Here is a 14,384-nt window from a genome sequence, read left to right as displayed (position 1 = left end):
CAACTCCAATCGAGTATCATAATAACAAAATATCACTCATATCATGAGTATCAATTAATAACCAAAAATCAAATTGAATATAAAAATAAAATAATCTAAATGGCACTCATCTGGCCCGACGTGGACTACGCCTAGTGCCAAGGCTCCGTGCCCTCTGTTGCCTGGGGGCAGCCGCGGGTGGGGGGGGTGGGTCATTGGGAGGAGGAACATCCCCCGGTCTCTCCCTGGCTGCCTGGATACCCTCTAAAGCCAGGGCTATGCGGGTAAGGACCGCAGTGGTCTGATTCCCCACCGCCTCAATGGCTGCTGTATTGGCCTGTATGGCCACTCCCAGGCTCCTGACCTCTGCCACAAGGCCTGAATTAGTGTCATCCAGGTCCCTAACGCAGGTCACCAACGCAGTGCTGTTGGCACTGACCTCCTGCACATTTTCACTCATGGTGGCAGTGAAAGCAGCCTGGGTCTGCTGCATGGAGGCCAGGCTGGCTGCCACCCTGACGCATATCACATGCCACAGAACCCACATGGTGTGGCCAGGTCCATTGATAAAGTGGCTTCTAGGCACTCTGGATCACCCCTCGTCTTCCTAATTGCCTTCCTGGGTGCAGGTGAGGCTTGGGGACGAATGTATGGGGAGGACCCTGAGGGCACTTCCCTTAGGGAGGATAGGCTTCCCAAAAGGTCAGAGGCCCTTAGGGGGCTTCCCAAAAGGGTGGAGGCCCTTGGGGGGGTTACAATGAAGTTTGAGTCCCTTGGGGGGGTATCCCCTATGGAGGTGGAGGTATGGGAGGGTCCAGCGACGGTGGTCTCATCCCCCAGATATATGCCATCATCCAGGTGCCCGTGCTCCTCCTCCACTTCCTCTAATGGAGAGGTGTGGACACTGGTATCCTGGGATGGGCTTGGTTGGCCAGCAGCCGAGGATGGGCCCGCTTCATCCTGCACATCTGTGGATGACACAAAACATTAACATGTTGGTGGACCCACACACTTGTCACATATTCACCCCCCCCCCCACATGCTATACACCAGATAAAAGAAAAAACACTCACCTGTCCTCAAGGGCTGATCAACTGACTCGAAGCCCTCCAGGCCCTCCACCTGCTCCTTCTCCAGGCACCTGGCAATGACCTCCTCATCAGGTGTCAGTCTTAGTTTCAGGGCTGGTCCACCTCCGGTGCCCCTACTGTGTTTTTTTATCTTGGCCACCTTCTCCTTCACAAGACGCCGCAGGTCGTTGATCTTCTTGGCGATCTTGTCTGGGGTCCGGTTGGCATAGCCAAGGGCACTCACCTCCGCTGCAATCTGTGCCAAGATTTGATCCTTACGGACCTTGCTGGTCGAGCCACTTTCCTTGCCGTGGAGGAACTTGTTATATTTTCTCATGGCATCAATAATCACCGCCTTCTCCTCAATAATAAAGTTTTTTTCCCTCCTATCTTTCGACCCAGCCTCAGACATCTTTTTTGATCTGAACAAAGCAAAAGTAGCCACACCAAACGACCAAAACCAGCAGGTGTACTTTTGCACTTGACTGGCGCATGTCCGGGCGGATTTATGCCCTGGGCGGAAACGGTGGGCTGGGTTATCATGGGGGGAATACGATAGGCGATAGGCCGTTCGTTCGGACCTTAATTTGCATGGGGTCACGCTTCATTTAAATGGATCACGCCCACCTCCTTCCCACTTTGAATTACGTCGGGTTACGCCATCAAAATTACATTACGATGGCGCATCGCAGCGCGCATTTGCTTGCTGAATAGGCTGCTTGCCTCTCTAAGTTCCGACGGTCTAGTGTATCTGCGTTGCGATACGCCCGCCTATTGATGCGCTGAGCTTCGTGAATCTGGGCCAGTATTTGTTATCTAACATTTGAATTGGTAGGTTTGGTTTGGAGGATTCCGAGCCGTTTTCGTAGATGTTGAAGGATCTTCCCTCTCAGAGCTTCCATCCTTATCCCATATACCAGGGGGTTTAATGTCAGAGATACAGTCAGTCCTAAGATTGCAATGGCCAGTTGTGCTACAGTGGACACTGAGCCGCCATTTAATCGGTATCTAAAAATGACAAACAGACCACCAGTCATACATAAACAAAAAGTCAGCACATGTGTAATCAGGGTATGGATGGCTTTCTGACTGTCTTTCATTGATATCTTCAGACACACAATAAATGTTCCTATATAACAAAAGATAGCGGTTCCATTACTAAAGATGACCAGGGACAATGTCCAAACAGTTCCATAAAGATTGGCAACAGTTATGTCACCGCAGGCCAGAAACATAAGGGACATGGTCTCACAATAAACATTGATAATATTTCTGCCACAAAAAGTCAGTCTTCCGGTTAGAGTCACACAGACAAGTAGATTTACTATATTAAAAACCCATATTCCAATGATAAATTTTACAGCTTTTCCATTACTCATCAGCGCGTGGTATCTTAAGGGTTCAGCCACTGCCAGATATCTATCATAAGCCATGACAGTGAAGGTACTCACTTGCACAGATGAAAAGATCTGGATGCAGAAAGCTTGACTGAGGCATCCAACAAGAGTGATGGCCGAACCTCCGCTCAACCCCACATCAGTATATATGTGTGTACGACTGTGTGTCCCAAGCTTGACGAGATCCTACGGGGTAAATGACCGCACCAGCCAGGAAGACACTGGCTTCAAAAGGCGCCTAAAGGCGATTAAGTTCGCATGTGTAGCGCTATACAAGTCACTCATTCATTCATTCACACAGGGGTGGTGGAACGACTGCCCAGGGCGTACGCCGATGACCCAGAACCCGTGATGTCTGTTCCTTAAATACCCCTTCCCAGTATGCACAGCGAACTATCAACCCTCGCTGATTGGCCGCTGAGAAAGGATACCCAACACACCTGGATCTGACTGCTGCCACCCTTGGCCTGGGGTGGAACTGACACCCCCAAACAACAATAGTGGTCAACTGCAGTACAGCCACAGCTGGAACAGAGGTCCAAATTAGGACACAAAATAGGTCCTCTGACTACCCTCTAAATTTACAATTATAGGAATAAGTCTCTACCACAGACCCTCCTTGGTGAACTTGAACTTGGGAGAAAGTCTCTGCCACAGACCCCTCTCAAAGAGCCTCAGAAGTTACCTCTGCCACAGGTCCCCTCTGGGTTGGATTATTGGAGATATGCCTCCTTACTTGAGTTACGTCTGGATCTCCTTCAACTTGTCGTCCAGGTACCGACTGACAGGTGATCAGTCCCGCAGTGTCCGGCTACCTGTGATCCACACTACAGCGGGCCAGTTTGTCTCTCCTTCTGCGGCCGAGTGGCTCTCCTTCTGCGGCCGCAGACCTGCAGGATTAAGGACCTGCAGGTTGGCCCTGACTCTCACAGTAGGATATATCAGGCCGAAGATTCATTTGGGTAACACTGTAAAAAGCTGTGGCTACATCTGTAATTTTGGTATCAATTACTTTATTCATATTATTTCATCAACAAAATTGAAAGAATCCGTGAAAGTATTCAGCAAAATAGTACCTTCACCCACCCACCCCTAAATCACAGACCTAATATCCACAGAATTCCGCCACAATCACCTAACTTCACTCTAAAACCCATTTCCATCGATGCCACTAAAAATATCATCAGGACTTATGCAGATGACACACAACTGCATTTTCGCATCTGCAACAAAAAGGATCATTCTCTTGGACTAGAGAAATGCCTTTCTTTGATAGAAAAGTGGATGACCTTAAACTCAATGGCTCAAAAACAGAACTTCTCCTGTTTCAGGCCAATCAGAAGATTCATCTCGCAACAACATGGACGCCCCCGCCCATTCTGGGTCAATTCATCACCCCCAGCACCAAAGTCAAAAGTCATCTTCGACACCTACATTACAATGGATGCACAAATAGGGTCAGTATTCAGCGGATCGCACCATCAGCTGCGCCTTCTACTCAGACTCACTCCCTTTATCCCAAAAAAAGACATAGCAGTCGTGGTGGGGACACTTATCAACTCCAGACTTGACTATGCAAATGCCCTCTATCTTGGACTCCCAAAATACCAAATCACTCGTCTGCAAGTCGTTCAAAATACCGCCGCTCAACTTGTGACTGGGAAAAAAACATGGGAATCAATCTCACCTTCGTTGAGATCCCTTCATTGGTTGCCCGTAAAAGACAGAATCACTTTCAAAGCTCTCTGTCTAACGTATAAGTGTATTCTGGGAAATGCCCCCCAATATCAATGCGAGAAACTAAAAGCTCACAACACCAATCGCATTCTGCGATCCACCAACCAAAATCTACTCCAGATACTCAAAGCCAGATACAAGTCCAAAGGAGAACGAAGATTTGCGGTCCAAGGACCCAGACTACTGAACGCTCTACCAACCAGCATCCGATTGGAGGTAAACCACCTGGCCTTCAGGAGAAAGCTCAAGACCCATCTCTTCTGAGGGCCCAGGGAATGGATACCAAGCGCCCAGAGGCGATTCAGTTCGCATGTGTTGCGCTATATAAGTTTCTCACTCACTCACTCATATTATTTTCGCAACACTTACCCGGGGCTTTCCTCTGGGTGACCGGCTTCCCCTTGCATCTTCTCTCCTCGCGTCTCCTCCCTCATCCTTTAGGAGGCCAGTGTAGCTTTTCTTTGGGCTTCCCTCTGGGCACCCGGCTAGCTTCCCCTGCATCTTTTTTCCTTGCGTCTCCTTCCTCCTCCCCGGCGGCCAGCATAGCTTTTCCTCGGGCTTCCCTCCGGGCAGCTGGCTAGCTTCTCCTGTGTCTCTTCTCCTCCCTCCTCCTCCTCTCGGTGGCCAGCGTAGCTTCTCTGGCTCTAATCATGTGCTTCAAAAAAATAAATTTCCCATTGGAATCCATGCGTCCAGCACCCTGCATGTAGATCAGAGGGCCGGATACATGTATAGGGGGGATGGTGCCCATATGCCCCCTATGGACGGACCAATACTGCTACTAACATATGTAAAAATGATTTTGGTTGGTTGGCTTTTAAAGCGGAGGTTCACCCAATTAACATTTATATAAGACCAAATTCTTTATACTACCAGTATGTACAGTCTGCATTTTTTTTTTTTTAGGCTGTACATACCTTATCATCTATATTTGCAATCCGGCTTCCGGGTACTTCTCCCGCGGGAGTAGGCGTTTCCAAGCTGAGCCGCAATGTATTCTGGGCGTTCGCCCAGATGATTGATGTCTATTAGAAAATTTCCCCCCCGGCGGATAAGGCCCCGCCCCCCGTATTGCGTAGGCGCGTCACAGAGTTTCCAAAAGGAGCCGAACATGTAAAGGCGAACATGTAAAGCTGCGAGTCGACTCTATACGGCAACTGCGCCGTGTAGAGCCGACTCGCAGCTTTACCTGTTCACCTCCTTTCATTCAAACCGGTTGAACTGGTTTTTAAGTACAATCAATATATAGTGGAAAGAAATAATACAAACATGAAAGGGAGAGCACTGGTAACTGTACAAAGAGCTGTGATTCTTGAAGTTAAAGCGGAGGTTCACGCAATTAACATTTATATAAGACCAAATTCTTTATACTACCAGCATGTACAGTCGGCACTTTTTTTTTTTTTTTTTTAGGCTGTACATACCTTATAATCTATATTTGCAATCCGGCTTCCGGGTACTTCTCCCGCGGGAGTAGGCGTTTCCAAGCTGAGCCGCAATGTAATCTGGGCGTTCGCCCAGATGATTGATGTCTATCAGAAAATGTTCCCCCCGGCGGATAAGGCCCCGCCCCCCGTATTGCGTAGGCGCGTCACGGAGTTTCCGAAAGGAGCCGAACATGTAAAGGGGCGAGACGGCTCTACACGGCGCAGGCGCCGTATAGAGCCGACTCGCAGCTTTATCTGCAAAGTTACAGTATTTGGACACAGGCAGATTGGAATGTTGATGAAAAAAGTGTAGACGCTTTACTACTGCTACGTAGGACGGGCTGAACCCTGTTTATGACTTCACGGGCAGACCTATTTGTTGTAATCAGAGAACCTGTTCAGTCGGTTCACGTTAGAACTGATTACAGGCAGAAAACTGCTCATCCAGAAATGTTACACTTCATTTTCACTTTTAGTTATATTTCAGCAATGGGGGGAGAAGTGTACAAGGGTGAAAGTGCTGCATTGCTGAGACCTGGGGGGTTGGTGTACAAGATGACGGGGTGGAGGTGCTGGCACTGCTGAGACCTGGGGAGATGGTGTACAAGATGATGGGTGGAGGTGCTGCACTGCTGAGACCTTGGAGGTTGGTTTACAAGATGACGGGGTGGAGGTTCTGCCCTGCTGAGACCTGGGGGGCTGGTGTACAAGATGACGGGATGAAGGTGTTGGCACTCCTGCCACTCCTAAGATTTCGGGGGGGGGGGGATTTTGGTGTACAAGATGATGGGGTGGAGGTGTTGCATTGCTGAGACCTGGGGGGTGGTGTACCAGAATACAGGGTAAAGGTACTGCATTGCTGAGACCTGGGGGGTGGTGTGATCAGCACAGGGCCAATCAGTACTGTCCAGACAGAGGGTAGGGGGTCCTGCAGCCTCATAGGATAGACAGTGCAGAATGAAATCTCCTCCTACAAGCTTTAACCAGTGCTCTGCTGGACACTGATAGAAGTCACAAGACTGCGATATATAAATGTTACACTTCATTTTCACTTTTAGTTATATTTCAGCAATGGGGGGAGAAGTGTACAAGGGTGAAAGTTCTGCATTGCTGAGACCTGGGGGGTTGATTTACAAGATGACGGGGTGGAGGTGCTGGCACTGCTGAGACCTGGGGAGATGGTGCACAAGATGATAGGTGGAGGTGCTGCACTGCTGAGACCTTGGAGGTTGGTTTACAAGATGACAGGGTGGAGGTGCAGCACTGCTGAGACCTTGGAGGTTGGTTTACAAGATGACGGGGTGGAGGTGCAGCACTGCTCAGACCCTGGGGGGTGGTGTACAAGATGACGGAGTGGAGGTGCTGCCCTGCTGAGACCTAGGGGGGGGTGGTGTACAAGATGAAGGGATGAAGATGTTGGCACTCCTTACACTCCTGAGACTTCGGGGGGGGGGGAGGGTTGGTGTACAAGATGACGGGGTGGAGGTGCTGGCACTGCTGAGACCTGGGGGGGTGGTGTACAAGATGACTGGGTCAGAGATGCTGAGACCTGGAGGGGTGGTGTACAAGATGATGGGGTAGAGGCATTGCATTGCTGAGACCTGGGGGGTGGGGTACAAGATGATGGGGTAAAGGTGCTGCATTCCTGAGACCTGCGGGTGGTGTACCAGATGATAAGGTGAAGGTACTGCATTGCTGAGACCTGGGGTGTGGTGTAATCAGCACAGGGCCAATCAGTACTGTCCAGACAGAGGGTCAGGGGTCTTGCAGCCCCATAGGATAGTCAGTTCAGAATGAAATCTCCTCCTACAAGCTTTAACCAGTGCTCTGCTGGACACTGATAGAAGTCACAAGACTGCTATATACTGCTGCTGATGAGAACATGTATTTAACAGTTTATATTTATTAAAATAATTGCATTTCCATGTCCTGTGTACTGTGGGAGACCAGATATAGTGTATGCAGGGTCCTGGGTTTAGTAACACTTTAATATCAATATGACTCAGCATGGAGCTATTTTCGAAAAGGTTCCTGTACTACTTTGGTGCGATTCCAGTGTGATTTTTTTCCTCATAGAATATACAAACCTTGTCAAAGTTGTGTCCAAGTTGCATTCAAGTAGCACTACATAATCGCACTGAAAGTCAGACCAAAATCGTATTGCAGCAGTGTGAACCTAGCCTAAGGGAGGAGGTCAGGATGTGGGTGCAATAAAAAATATGATTTTCATGAAGCTCCATCCAACCACCAGACACTATTTCTTTTTGTTGTCTAGCATTACTGGTTTTACCAGTGGTCAAAGGGTCCTTGACTGATGCTTTGAGCTTGCCTTGGTTTGTTGTGTAGCGCCCCCTGACTTTCAGTATGGGCACTACGCTAAAGTTAGTGGGGAATGGGAGAGTTACCTTGCTCCCATTCACTATTTGTTCAAATTATGTGACTTCTGTCATTCCAGAAATGTCCACTGGGTCAGTCTGTGGTGCAGGGACGCAATGTCATCCCTGGCCAGCAGTTGGCACCAGAGGGGTTCTGGCAGAGTAAATTTCTCCAGCAGCCAATCAGAGGAGTTTTTCCCTCGCGGGGCGTGCTGGAGAGGAGTATATCTGTGACAGGTGTCATGTGTTCTAAAATCTTTGCGGGGTCCCGGTTCCAGGTGCGGCATCCACCTTCAGGGTGCGCACATCCATGGACCCCGCCGGTGTGGCCCACCTGATCATAATTGCAGACTACTTGGGACCTCATCCGGAGGTACCAGGGGACCCCAGCGACTTGCTGGGTTCCCGATTCTACTGAAAGGATCCCAGGCTGGGTGCCGTTCGATTGGGGAGTCGGTTTGAGGGGGGCCCGGAGGCAGGTCGTCCAACAGAGCCTGAACAAACCAATTGGGGATCCGGTGACCAGAGTACTGACAGGTATGTTTGCTGTCATCTGGTGACCAATGCAGAAATCTACTGGGAGGATTCGCTCCATCTACCTATCTAGCTCAGTTATTGTAATTGGCCTGTGGCAGAGGCCCGAGCCGGGTCTGTGAGAGCGGCCTGTTCCTCCCAGAAATCCTAGGTGGCGTCTCGGCTGCCAGGCCTAATAAAAGGGGTCTGTCCGGAGGCACTTTACCCACTCAGTTGGAGTGGCGACGAGTTACAAATTGGTACTATGCAGAGCAGTACTGACTGCTCTATCTAATATCCATGCCTGATACTGCAATGTTCTTCCTCTCTATCTATTCATCAACTTTGTCCTTCCCAATTGATGTTGATGTTGGCCGTGTTGGCCTGGAAAATAAAGCATTGGAAAAACCCTTTATTCACTGTCTGGACCTTCGCTCACTGTTTGTCTTTTACAATTGCACCCCTAGACAACGCCAGGGTAACTTAAATAGGCCGATCCCAAATCAAACAGCGGCTCCTCCGGGGGTGAGCGCTACAGTTGGATGTCTACCCTGAACTTATGGCCAGGAAGGTCCTTTAAGCCACCTTATGTTGGGTACTCATCGTTTGCTTGTACCTGGCACTGGTTTTGTTGTCAACTGTGTCATCAATTTATTTGCCATTATTTGTTGAAACAAGTATGCTTTTTATTTTAATAAATCTGAGGCCTTGCCCTCCTAATTAAAACAGTTTAGCATATATTTTTTGGAGGGCGGGGGGAACAGGCAAGGTGTAATATAAGGTGTAATGTAATATAAGCCTTTTGCTTCTCAAATGGGCTGAGGTGATGCAAAGGTTGCATCTGTTAAATCTATATAATTCTAATATCACAATCCCACGCATACCATGCAAGTGCAATACGTTCATCTATATTAAAACATATTAGGTAGTACTTATACTTTATGTAAATCCATTCATTCCTTTTGTAATCATAATCATATCTTCACTTTGATCTCCAAATTTTGCAGGCCACTGGATCAATCCTTGTCCAGCTTCAGCAATACGTATAGATACGTTTCCCCCAAATTCCAGGATAATTATAATTCACCTACTACACCCAGCAAAACTCAATATCACTAGATTATGACTCTAACCCAACCCTCTGCCTCCCCGGCGATTAGTGATTCTAATTATCAATGCGAAATGGAGAAGCTTTTTACCCCCGAAACTCAACCTACGCCAAATATTATACTACCTGGTCTATATGGCTTCACAACCCCAACTGTATGGTTAATTTCTGATATTTGAATATGCCTAGGAGCATGCATTTCCTCAATGACTGGTACTATTTGTGTCCTCCCTAAATTTTTACCCTCCTTTCCCCCCTCTTTCACCTCTACAACCCCCTTCCTTACCCTACCTTCCCCCTCTCCCTATCCCCCCCAATAATAACATATTGGATGTTTAAGCGACTGGTGTACCATGATATTGTTTTTCTTTTACTGGTCTACAGCAGCCCTGATTCTTTAACTCTATTACTAATGCTTCAGTGAAACTGATTGTTACACTTTCTGTATTGTTAAAAAAAATTAATAAAGATGATTTTGAAGAAAATAACCATAAAAAAAACATATTAGGTGGATATGTACCAATCGGACATACACTATATTGTCAAAAGTATTAGGATACCTGCCTTTACACGCACATGAACTTTAATGTCATCCCAGTCTTAGTCTGTAGGTTTCAATATTGAGTTGTCCCTGCCCTTTGCAGCTATAACAGCTTCAACTCTTCTGGGAAGAAGAAAGTAAATAAGAAAGCGCCACCTGAGTGTAGTATTTAACCACTTCCCGACGGCCGTACGACTATTGACGGCCGCGGGGTGGTTCTACTTCTCTGAGCCGCCGTCAATTGACGGCAGCTCATTTCCGCGTTCCCCGCACGCGCTCCCGAGCGCGCGGCGGGGAACTTCTGTTCTGGCCGTGTCCCTTGGACACAGCCAATAACAGATCGCGGTAAATAGCCAATCAGAGCGGCTATTTACAGCGCGATCTTTCCGGCCAATGAGGGATGATCTCAAATGTAAACATATGAGATCATCTCTCATTGCCGTCTCTCCCTCCTCACACAGACAGCGCGTGTGAGGAGAGAGAGATACTGTGAGTGAATCAAAAACCGTTACAAAGTGTTACAAATCACTGCCCAGTGTCTAATCAGTCCCACCAGTGCTATCAGTGCCACCAGTGCCACCAGTGCTACCAGTGCCACCAGTGCTACCAGTGCCACCAGTGCCCATCTGTGCAATCTGTGCCCACCTGTGCCCACCTGTGGCCACCTGTGCCTACCTGTGCCATATGTGCCATCTGTGCCCACCTGTGCCATCTGTGCCACCAGTGTACACCTGTGATCACTGCCGCCTCAGTGCATATCAGTGCCCACCTGTACCACCAGTGCCACCTGTGCCCACCTATGATCATTGGCCACCTGTGATCAGTGCCGCCTCAGCGCACATCAGTGCCCACCTGTGCCACCAGTACCACCAGTGCCACCAGTACCACCAGTGCCACCAGTGCTCACCTGTGATCAGTGCCCACCTGTGATCAGTGCCCACCTGCCGCCTCAGTGCCCACCTGCCGCCTCAGTGCCCACCTGCCGCCTCAGTGCACATCAGTGCGTATCAGTGCGTATCAGTGCCCACCTGTGCCACCAGTACCACCAGTGCCACCAGTGCCCACCTGTGCCCACCTGTGATCTGTGCCCACCTGTGATCAGTGCCCACCTGTGATCAGTGCCCACCTGTGATCAGTGCTGCCTCAGTGCACATCAGTGCGTATCAGTGCCCACCTGTGCCACCAGTACCCACCTGTGCCACCAGTACCCACCTGCCGCCTCAGTGCACATCAGTGCACATCCGTGCGCATCAGTGCCCACCAGTACCACCTGTACCACCAGTGCCCACCAGTGCCCACCAGTGATCAGTGCCCACCTGTCGCCAGCAACAATGTCAAAACGCCTCTTCTCCCTCCAGCAGGCATATACAATTATTGCTGCAACTGACCAAAGCAACGGGGAGCTCTCGTCTTCCGATTCCCAGCTGGATTCCGATTCGGACGTAGTCTATGAACCAGTCTACAGCAGTGGAACAGCGACAGGCTCAGAGGGGGAAGATGGTCAGCCCGCCAAAAGAAGGCGCTCTGGTGAGGAGGCAGTGGCATCCACCAGCACCGTCATGCCATCCACCAGCACCGTCATGCCATCCACCAGCACCATCATGCCATCCACCAGCACCGTCATGCCATCCCCAAATACAGAAGCGCCATCCACCAGCACCGAAGTGCAATCCACAAATACTGAAGTGCCATCCACCAGCACCGCAGTACCTCGGCAACAAAGGCCAAGGACCCATGCAAGTCTTCCCTATGCCCTTCATTACCCTCTGTGGCTTCCTTCAAATTCCGGAGAAGCCAACATTCCCCCTTTTACTGCCCAGCCAGGAGTCCAGGTGGACACAGAAAATTTTTCCCCAATTAATTTTTTTGATTTATTTTTAACTGAGGAACTGCTTTCTAGCATTGTGGCCCAGTGCAACTTATATGCCCAACAGTTTATCGCCAACAATCCCACATCGTCCTATGCCCGTCCCTTCCATTGGAGAGACCTAACAGTGGAGGAGTTCAGGATTTTTTTAGGCCTCACCTTTTGTATGGGACTCAACCCAAAAAATGAGAAGCATTCATTTTGGTCCAAACGCCCCATTTATCATATGCCAATCTTTTCGGCAACAATGCCCAGATCCCGATATTTCATGATAATGCGGTTCCTCCACTTCAACGACAACACCCAGTGCCTTCCCCGAAACCACCCAAATTTTGACAGGCTTTTCAAAATTCGCCCCTTATTAAATTATTTTTCTGAATTATTCCCCCAAATATATACCCCGGAACAACACATTTGTGTAGACGAGTCCCTAGTAAAATTTTGTGGCCGACTTAAAATAAAACAGTTCATTCCAAGCAAAAGAGCCCGCTATGGGGTGAAGATTTACAAGCTATGTGAACGAGCCACAGGGTACCTGTATTCCTTTTTGGTGTATGAAGGGAAGGACACCCAGCTGAATCCCCCCGATTGCCCAGACTACTTGGGAACAAGTGGAAAAGTGGTTTGGCAACTTATCACCCCCCTCCTGGATAAAGGATACCACCTGTACGTGGATAATTTTTATACGTCTCTTCCCCTGTTCCACAACCTTCATCAGAAGCAGACCCCGGCTTGTGGCACGGCAAGAAAGAACCGGAAAGGCTTTCCTCAAGGCCTTGTAAATAAGAAGCTGAGGAAAGGGGAATCGACGAGTCTGCGCAACAAGGAGGTTCTTGCAGTGAAGTGGAGGGACAGAAGAGACGTATACATGCTGTCCTCCATCCACAACGATTCCTTGGTAGAAACCCGCAGAAGGCGTGGCACCACCATCCAAAAGCCAACATGCATCCGGGACTACAATTTATTCATGGGGGGGGGGTCGATTTTAACGACCAAATGTTGGAACCATATCTGGCCACAAGACGCACGTACCATTGGTACAAGAAAGTAGCCATTTATTTTTTTCAATTGGCCGTCTACAATTCTTATATCATTTATCGTAAATCCACCCAAAACCCCCTACCCTTCCTTGGCTACCAGGAGGAAATTACCACTTCCCTGATATTCCCGAACGACCTGCCCCAAAACATTCGATCAGATGTACTAAGTAGACTCTGCGAACGACATTTCCCAGATAAGGTCCCTCCCACAGCATCAGGCCGACGAGCTCAAAAAATATGCAGGGTGTGTTCCAGTGATGGAGTCAGACGAGACTCAGCTTACTATTGTGCCGAATGTCCTTCCCAACCCGGCCTCTGTATAACTGAGTGTTTTCGACGTTACCATACCAAACTAAATTATTAATCCTCCGTTCCTGCCTTTACTCACCTATACACCCCTTATGCCACTGCCTGCCCTGTAACTGACCCCGGCTTGTTTTTCGACCACGATTCTGCCTAACGATTTTGTAATACCTCTGCCCGATCTGGAACTGACCCCGGCTTGTTTTTTGACCACGATTCTGCCTAACGATTCTGTACTGCCTCTGCCTGATCTGGAACTGACCTCGGACTGTTTGACCATGTTTTTGCCTGCCTCATGGACTGATCTTGTACCCTGCTACTGGACTAGTGGGAACACAGGGGTCTCACATATGTGAGGGGCGCCAGAAAAGTTTTTCTGGATGAAGAAAACTTTTTTGTTTTCTCATGCTAGATTAGGGTCTGGTTGCCCGGAGGCTTCAAAGAGATTTGGGTGGGAGAAGCCTCTACCCCTGTCCCCATTCTGTCCTGCCCTCCTTCTGCCTGCTGCCTGTAGGACCTATGCCATCATGCCTCTGCCTGTTGCATGAACTGACCACCTGCAGTATCCCTGCCTGGACGTTGCTGACCAAGTCCCTGCCTGCTGCCTGGACCAGTGCTATCCTGATGTGTAGAACTGCGCTACTATTACCACAGGTAATCTTTTGTTTTTTACACTTTGCTCAGCATAATGTATTTTGGGATGTAATTCTTGGTATGTGCATGCTATGTGTCTCTGGAACACCTGACGGTGTTCCTTGCATGTTGGATCTCTATATGTGGTCAGGCTGTGTAGAAGTCTCACACATGGGGTATCGTTTTACTCAGGAGGAGTAGCAGAATGTATTTTGGGGTGTCATTTTTGCTATGTACATGCTATGTGTTGGAAATATCTTATCAATGGACAACTTTGTGTAAAAAAAATGCGTTTTTATTTTTTTTCCACATATTCCAAAAACTTCTGGAAAAAAATGAACCGTTCAAAAGACTCATTATGCCTCATAGATTATACGTTAGGGTGTTAGCTTTC

This window comes from Rana temporaria, chromosome 2 (genome assembly GCF_905171775.1).
Source record: "Rana temporaria chromosome 2, aRanTem1.1, whole genome shotgun sequence".
NCBI lineage: Eukaryota > Metazoa > Chordata > Amphibia > Anura > Ranidae > Rana > Rana temporaria.
The sequence above is the reverse complement of the archived record's forward strand: the minus strand, read 5'-3'. Positions refer to the sequence as shown.